Source organism: Lycium barbarum, chromosome 12, assembly GCF_019175385.1.
Source record: "Lycium barbarum isolate Lr01 chromosome 12, ASM1917538v2, whole genome shotgun sequence".
Taxonomy (NCBI): domain Eukaryota; kingdom Viridiplantae; phylum Streptophyta; class Magnoliopsida; order Solanales; family Solanaceae; genus Lycium; species Lycium barbarum.
Window position 1 is genome coordinate 106,040,350 of NC_083348.1, and position 9,500 is coordinate 106,049,849.

Sequence of the window (9,500 nt, forward strand, 5' to 3'; positions counted from 1 at the left end):
GTTATGTACATTTAGAGATTACAGTGTGCGGCCAGCAGCTGAGGGGATATTTCCAAATCACGGTCAGCCATCAATTCTTCGACTGCTGTAATATTTCAATAAAATTACCTACAACATTCTTATTGTTTGTAGTCGTCAATTTAGACATTGCATCATTATTTGTTGCTAACTAATTCAACAATAATGAATTGTCTAAGCATTCCTTTTAGAACGTGGAAAGAGGAATCCTTCTACAATGACAACAAAAAAAGCAATCCAATCCTATTAGGCATTTGTACAATGAAGTATTTCATTGGCTTGGTATCTTATCAAGGTTCTGTGTGCTTTCATTTAATATTTCAGTGAGATGTACGGAGAGATACCATTGCCAGAGATAGAGTGCTCGCTCACTCTATCCAAGCTTGAAGTTGATGTTGATGTGGGTGTGTATCAGTGTTGGGAGAAAAGCTTCGTGTTTATTATAAGAACGAGAGAGCTTTTAATTTATGGGTAATGAAAGACTATGGTGTTAAAGATTCTTGAAATTGTTCACCATACCAAGTACCGAGTTTCATAATATCATACCGAAATATACGTTTTCAGACGATGAAGTGTTACTCTGCTTTCAAGATTGGGTAATACTGCTAGTATTACCCAATCTTTTTTTTGATGAAGGTTACTCTGCTTTCAAGATTGGGTAATACTAGCCATCTTACTTCATCAAAAAAAAGATTGGGTAATACTAGCAGGATTTGTATATAGGATAATATCCGGTGGATCATTTGGATTAAGCGATCGAAAACGGCCTCTAGATTGTGATGATATTGATGCAGTTACCATTGAAATAGGTATTTATACGGAAAGTCTGATCTCTCCGGAACTGGGTCAGTAAATGGTGCGTTGGCCGTCTAAATAATAATAATGGTTTCTCATTACTTAGCACTCTTGTCTCAAATTGTTTGTCTGGTTTTGACTTGATACGGAGTTTAAAAAAGTAAATAAGACTTTTGAATCTTGTGGTCTAAACTAAAGATATGTTGAATGTACCAAAATGTCTTTTAATCTTGTGGTTTTAAACATGCCATGTGAAAAATTGAAATTAAAGAATTGTCAAAAGGAAAGATGCATTCTTTTTTAAATGGACTAAAAAAGAAAATAAGACAAACAAATTAAAACGGACCAAGTATATTGTAATTTGCTTAGGTAAGAAGGACACTTCTTATAATTTTATTTATTGCTTGATAATTTTTTGGTTCCAAAACTGATTTACCAACTCTGCCGGCTTGTTTTTTTGATGCTGCGGGAACCATTTAAATTCTTTGTTAAGTAAGAACGGGTTGAACACGCTGTCTCTATTAGGTGCTATTTGCTTCTCAGCTAAAGTTGTCTATATAAAGGTTCCTTCTCGGTTAAAGTTTACACTTTGTTCACTCCAATTATGCAATTTTACTGTTGAATCTCCTCTTTTCCTATTGATCCAAACAGGCCACACACAAACTTTTTAGTTCTCTTTCCGTTTAAATTTATTTCATTCGTGGTAATTTTATAGTTTGTCTCTAAATATCAATAAGTCATGGTTTAGTTACAATCACATTACTTATTTGATTAAACCTTGCAAAGCAACGATCACAAACTAAGCAACAATGAAAGAAATTTAAAGAAAAAATGAAATTTAGAAAGATAGCATCATTCACTTGACCCCTTTTATATTTCATTGGTCGGTAACATGAGGAAAGAAAGAGGAAAAAGGGACTTGGAAAGAAGAAAATATGAAAAGGTAGAAGAGAGTAAAATAAGAGTATCTTTTTTTTTTTTTTCCAATTCACCAACTATGTAATTGGAATAAAAAAAATCGATAATTTCGTCTACTTTCATGATGTGAGAATGTAGATAGCTGGATTAGGGAGTATCCATGAATGGTAGAACTTGTTTGCCTCTTCATCTGGAATAATAATACTAACGGAAAAGGGTCAAAAATGCCCTTAAACTATCAAAAATGCCCTCCGTTCATAGTTTGGTTCAAGAATGTCTTTAAACTATACGAAATTGAACAAAAATGCCCCTATTGTTACTTAATTTGGTCAAAAATGTCATTTTCCTAATAAACATATAGTTTCTTTTCTTTTTAAACACATTATTTTTATAAAAATATTATTTTTAAAGAAACCTTTTCTTGTTTCTTTTCTTTTAAAATCTCTTTACCTAATAAAAAAGTGGGAGATAATTTTTTTCCTTTTTAATCTCATTTTATCAATTAAAATAAAATTATTCCATGTATTTTTTTAACTGATAATATAGGTCATACATATAAGATCATAGTAACCCCATCACTAATTTTCATTTATATAACGATAAAATTCTTTTTACTAACAAAATAGAAAATATTTTTATTTCTTAATCTTTTCTAAATTGAAGTAGGAAAAGCAATTGTTGATATAAGCCAATTTTTTTTGTGGTATACTTTATAATTCTTTCCAGCAAAAATCCATAAATCAATTCAATAGCTTAGTTTCCACAATCACATTACTTCTTTCATTAAATCTTGCAAAGCAACGATCACAAACTAAGCAAACCATTAATAGCAAAACAAACATACCATTCATGTGATTAGAAATTTAAAAGAAATAACCGAGAGCCAAAACATTCCAATCTAAAGGATTTTGGCAATCTAACCCTACCAAATATATAGAATTACTCTTTTCAAAAATTGAAAATCTCAAAGATAACCGTGATGATAATTTCAAAGTCCGCGATATTTTGTCACTTGCGCATCTACGCTAGAATTTTTGTCGCATTCAAGTAAGAAACGGTATTCCATCATAGAGGTGAGAGCGTGATACACGAACTGTAGTTGATTGAAACGAAGTTAGTTGGACAATCAGTTACAAGCTACATCAGCAGTCAGAAGGATATGTTAGTTAGAACTAATTATATTGAAGGCGTTGGAATTAGTTAGAAGCAGTTATTGAATTTGATTCTTTTTCATTCTGTATAAAATATGGTAATCATCAATCAATACATTACAATTTTTACTACATATTCGTAAGATTCATCTCCTTCCGTTCCATCCTCTTTAGCTAGAATACTTGAACATCTCTGTCAAGCTCATGTAAAACACTTGAAACCTCGAGTTTTTCAATGAATTTCTTCAGTTCAGATAATAGAGTGAACCGCTATTTCTTAGCCGGTTTCATTCATAGACGGTTAGCGTAACTGTGTCTTAAGTTCAAATTCCAACGGAATTTCTTTTATAGGTTGTTTCTTCTCATCTTTCTAAGTTTTGTTGCATAGAGTTATCAAATATCTATGTTGGTGAAAGATACATATCTATGTTGGTGGAAGATAACAAGTATCTGATGAAATAATCGAGGTGCGTATAAGTTGACTGGACACCATGCTCGTAATGGAAAATGTAACCACAGCTGCGACGCACGTCCAGTCCAGAGAGACCCTTATGTTACTTTTCTCTTCTCTTCTTTATTCTTTTGAGTTGGTTCCTTGTCAAAAGTTGGAATAACATACTCTCTCATCATATGACCTATCAAAACCTAACAAAAAAGAGTGAGAAATCCAGTCATTTCACCTCACTTGCTCAGTAAAACCTGAAATAAATCAACTAATTGAGTCAAGATAATATATATCATCTCTCAACATATGGCAACTTGGCAAGCGCCATGCATTTAAAAAAAAGTGTGAAATAGTCCTACACCTTCTTTCCCTTCGAAAGCACCAACTTTTGGACCCAATGACCTTTTAACATACATAAAAAAGGTGGTATAAAAATGAGAGAAATTTAAAGAAAAAAAAGAAATTAAAAAAGATGCCTCAAAACGCTTTACCCCTTCATGTTTCATTGGTCGGGAAGGCGAGGAAAGAAAAAGGAAGAAGCATGCAACTTGGAAAGAAGTAAAAAGGAAAGAAAGATGAAAAGGTGGAAGAGAAATAAAAATGAGAGTAATTTCTTAGAAGCATGCAACTTGGAAAGAAGTAAAAAAGACAGAAAGATGAAAAGGTGGACGAGAAATAAAAATGATGAGAGTAATTTCTTTTTTAATGTCACCAATTGAATTATGCAATTGGAATAAAAGGCATCAACTGTTTCATTTAATTTCATAATGTGAGAAAGTAAATAGCTGCACTTGTTTGCCTCGCTTTCATCTAGACTTTGGCCCTTTATCTCGTTAAGATATTTACGGTCAGCAAGAAGTGGTTAGTAATAGGAAAGGAACAATTTTAGATTCCGCGACAATGTTTGAGAATCCTATGTCCCTTGACAATTTTCGTGTCCAAAACTTGTTTTGTGTTTTTGGCACGAAGAAAACCTTTTCTACAGAAAAAAATAATATTTTCTCACTTATTTTCCTTTGATTAGTGAGTACTAGAATATCGAAAAGATATTTGTTTGAGTAAAATTCTTTCTAAAATTATTCAGAGTGATGTTAGTGGTTACCAAATATTGATTCCTACAACTACAACGAAAAAAGTGAAGATGACAGTTCTATATCTTCGGACAAATTAATACATGATGCCATAGGTATTGTCTTGGAAGCAATGGCCAGCTAGAGAAATTATATAGCTACTGGAAAATTAGATTCGAGAACAATTTTGGCAACTCTTCTGTGCCTAGCAAATTTTATATAGTTCTTCAGTAGGTCACAATTAAGTAGCCATTGTGGAAGTTTGGAACGGACAAGCAGAGTCCATGTCCATGTGGGTTTGAGTAATTAATTATCAAAGCACAAATTCCAGGATTGATTGATATTTGTGTCAACGTGGTCTGGCTGAGTTTTGGTGAGACAAATTGTTTTCCTCAAATAAAAAGCATAATCTAAGGGATATGGCTCAGTGGTTAATAAAAGGAATTTTTACAGCTCATAATCAGCTTTAAGACTTATTTATTACTAATAATTATCTTTTTTTTTTTAAATTATATTTGATAGCTTAATTATTTATCAAATCATCATCTATAACTTGTTTTTGTAACTGCAATGTATTTCCCTAAAAATAAGTACCTTTCTTTCACTTACACACAATCTTTTTTTTTTCTAAATATTTTTCTCTCACCTATCAAATCTATTTTCTCCCTCACCCCTCTTTCTCTCTCCGTTCCTGTAACACCCCGCATTTTGGGACTGAGTTTAAGCTCATATCATTAGAGTTCTAGTGGAAACATGGAAGGTTTGAACGTTTTGCGAAAATGGTTGATAGGCCTATTTCGGGCAGCGATAACTCCTTGATCGGTGTTGAATTTGGGAAAGTAATAGTATGTATAAATACCTTTCTAACGATATAAGGATCAAGCCAATCAGAGATCGGAGCAAGGAGATATGATCGTCTCAATATGGCTAATAGTAAGGCACTTGAAATCCTATAGAATCGGCTAAGTTTTTGACACGTCTGCCTTCCAGTCAAATTTCATGAAAATCCGTTGGGAATTTGAGAAAACTTCCTTGATGAAAGTTGTAGCCCTTTGAAATATCTTTTCAACGGTATCTTACGGGGGTCACACGGACATCTGTGCAAAGAGTTATGCCCATTTTACTGAAGCCTGTTCGCTGGAAATACGGCCAGCGTAACGGTGACGTTACGGGCCGTATTTCGTGTTACGGTCCGTAACAGTGGACCGTAACGTCCCGAAAATTTCCAGAAACTCACTGGAAATTTTCACCAAGATACGGTACCAAGTTACGGTCCGTATCTCGTGTTACGGGACCGTAACAGTGACCGTATCTTGGTCCGTATATACGTTTCGGGTCACCTGACTTCGGGAGGCCATAACCCTATCATAACTTGGGAATTTGGGAAAACTCAAAGAACGAAAGTTGTAGATAATTGAAAAACCTGTCCAACCATAGGTTGTGGGTTCACAGGAGACGTCGGGATAAGCAGATATGGGCGTTTTAAGACAGCAAGGTCCCAACCCATTTTCAAGTTGGGTCAACCCATTTTCCCCTTGGTATATAAAGAAAATATAACCCTAACAGCCCATTTTTCCTCCAAAACTCAGATTTTAGAGAGAGGAAGTGAGAGAGAAGGGAAATTAGAGAGAGAAAGTAGAAAATCAACCAAGTTTAAGGCCCCGAATCCCGAAGCTCGTGAAGGAAAAAGTGTAGTACAAGTCGTTGTCGTCATTTTAAGCCCAAGATCGGACTTGGGGGAGTTGATTTCGTGGTGACTACCCAAAAGGTAATATTTCTACTCCCCAATCATTTATAGTTATGAATTGATGAATTCTTGGGAGTATAATAATTGGGTTTGTTGAAGAGAATTATATGAACTATGTTAGAATTGTTGGATTGATGACTTGGGATTGTTGTATTCATATGGATTATGAAGAATGATGTTAATTGCATCTAATTGGGATTGTAGAAATGACTAGAAGTAAAAGAATGGAGATTTGGTGAGGAAAACACCATTAATGAGGGTTATAGAGCTTCATGCCCACTAAGTGTTTGATAAAATGCTTAGATGAATAAATCATGGATATTGTTACTAATATAGAATCCCTATGACTTGTATTGCTATAGATTGAAGTTGAAGGGGTTGAAGGACATTGTGATACGCTCAAAAGCGGAAGTTAAGGTATGTAGAACTTCCATCCACATGTGGGAACTTCTATGTTCTTCCCCATGATCCGTTTAGTAAATTCTATGAAGTTCAACTCCTAGGGCATTAAACCCAATGTATTGGTAGCCCGTAATTATGTATGTATGTATGTATGTACATGAATTCCGTATATATGTTCGTTATTGTGTTCCTAAACCTCCATTTCGGACATTAGGAATCCTAGTTTAATCCATGAATCATGAATTCTTCCTCATGTGTTCTCATGATGTTTATATGAAATTGTAAAATGTTATTTTACAAATTACAAGCATGTTTTCAAGTCAGCTACAAACGTATGATTATGCATTATGGTATTTCTCATGATCAAGTTTACAAGTTATTTCATGAAAATATGTTTACAAGTCCTTTCGTGAAATCATGATTTCAAGACAAGTACAAGTTAATTCACGAAAGTCATGGGCTTCTTAGCCAACTATATTATTTTCATGTTCGGGAGTTGTAATAATACCGAGAAGGCTCAGATAGCCTGAAACTACGTATGCCAACGTAGGATAAGAATCGCTCCGCCCAGTAGGACGATTCCTTTATATGTTCCCCATTGAGGGATTTGGATCCATTCATGTTATGTTCATGTCTCGTGCCCCGGCAAGGTACGAGATGGCTTAGCTGATCGGGCAGAGATCAGACTCCACGCTCCTCCCCGTGGTGGTTTATGTCGGTATTACAGATTATTACAGATTATTACAGATTACTATAGACTATCTCATGCTTCCAGTACTCAGTTTCAGTTTTAAATTTCATGATTTTGTACTCATGCTCATGCTCATGCTCATGTTCATGTCCAAGTTTTCAGTTTCAGTTCTTACTATGTTATTCCATGTTCCATGTTGTTTCTTCCGGTTGCTTTACATACCAGTACATTCAATGTGCTGACGTCCCCTTTTTATTGCCCGGGGGCCTGCATTTCACGATGCAGGTACTAACATACAGGACGACACATCTGCTCAGTAGGACAGCATCCGTATCAGCTTATTGGTGAGCCCCATCTCGTTCGGGGTTTAGTCAACTTTTATCTTATGATTAGTTATGCATCTAAAGGTATGCTGGGGGCCTTGTCCCAGTTAGTATGTTTTTCAGTCAGACTCATGATAGAGGTTTCATAGACTAGAACAGACAGTTATGTCATGTCAGATAATCGAAGTCGCATAGCCATTTTGGCTCACTCATGTTTAAACAAGTACTTTATTAAGTATTATGACTTATTATGTTTTATGAAGGCTCATCATGCATTCACGTTATATTCCGCTTATGTTATGCATCATGATGATTCAGCAAGTCATGTGGTTCGCTCGGTCACATGTAGTCAGGCACCGAGTGCCGTGTTACGTCCAGGCCATGGTTCGGGGCGTGACAGTTCCATCTCTTAGTCTTTTAAATTGATTTTCTCTCACCTACCAAATTTATTTTCTCCCTCACCCCTCTCTTCACAAGCAGACTCCAAGACGTGGCTTCACAAGTTAATCGCGATGGCGTTCATCTCCTTCGATTCCTCTCAAAAGAAGAATGTTGGGAATTGCTCCAGTTGAAGATATTCCCAAAAGAAAGTTGTCCGTTAGAAGAACTAATTGAAATTGGATACATAATTGCAGAAAAGTACCAAGGCCTTCCTCTTTTTGTTGTTCTAGTTGCTGGACTTCTATCAAAAATAGAAAGATCTAGAGATTGTTGGGAAAAGTTTGAGGTAAACTTGAGTTCAAAACAGTTGATGAACTTAGTAGATATGAGCTATCAGAATTTACATCCACTTAAGTCATCCCACGCCTCTAACTAGTTCAATTGAAAGTCTTTATCTCCGGATAACGTCCTTTTTGTAGCAACCTGAGACGACTCACTTCTTTCCCATGAGAACAACATTGATGAGAGTTGTGGAGTTTCATGCCCACCAAGTGTTTGATAAAATGTTTCAGTATATATTTCAATGTATTTCTGTGTATTAACAAACAATATATTTCAGTATATTATTTCGCTATATTTCAATGTATTTATCTTTTTTTGGTGTAAATATAGTGAATGTTCCAAATATAGAGCCGATTTTTACTACACTTTGTTTTCACGACTTTTGTACTTCGCTGTATTTCAATGTATTTCTGCATTTTTTATTTCTAATTTATGAAACAGTTTCTGATATATTTCATTGTATTCCATTGTATATACGCATACTACAACTTTATATTTCTTAAACAATTAACCATATTTCATTATATTTCAATGTATATTTTTCAGTGATAAAAGTTGAGAGAGTTACGTAAGCTTCTATGGAAGAACAATCGTTATGCGTGATTTATGGGAAGGTTTAAATTGAATCCCATAATATATATATATATATATATATATATATATATATATATATATATATATATATATATATATATATATATATATATTTTAAGATGTTCCATAAATAGGGCCTGATTTTACTCTTCAGTGATTTGTGTGAAATATGATTGATTTAATTTGACTTACTATTTAAAAAGGAAAAGAATATTATGTTCCAAAAATATAGACTATTTTTTCTCTCAGAATTTTAAAAAAATAAAATATGTTCCAAAAATAGAGCCTAAATTTACTCTAACGTGTTTTGTATTTCTCTGTAATTCGTTATATTTCACTGTATTTTAAAAATGCGAGATACAACTGAAATACAGCTAAAAGCAGCTACGAATTGTAAATCTTTAACTTCTAGCTATAACTAGTTAGAAGTTATTAAAAGGTAGTTATTTGTGTAAGTTTTACACAATAAAACATGAAAAACACAATAAGGTATTCAATTCAAATCTCAAAGCCAGCGTAGACAAAAAAAACATACTAGATGATTTGATCGAGATGTGTACAAATTAGGCAGACACCACCGGCACTATAAAAAACAATCCAAAAATTCCACTAGCTAGTACATA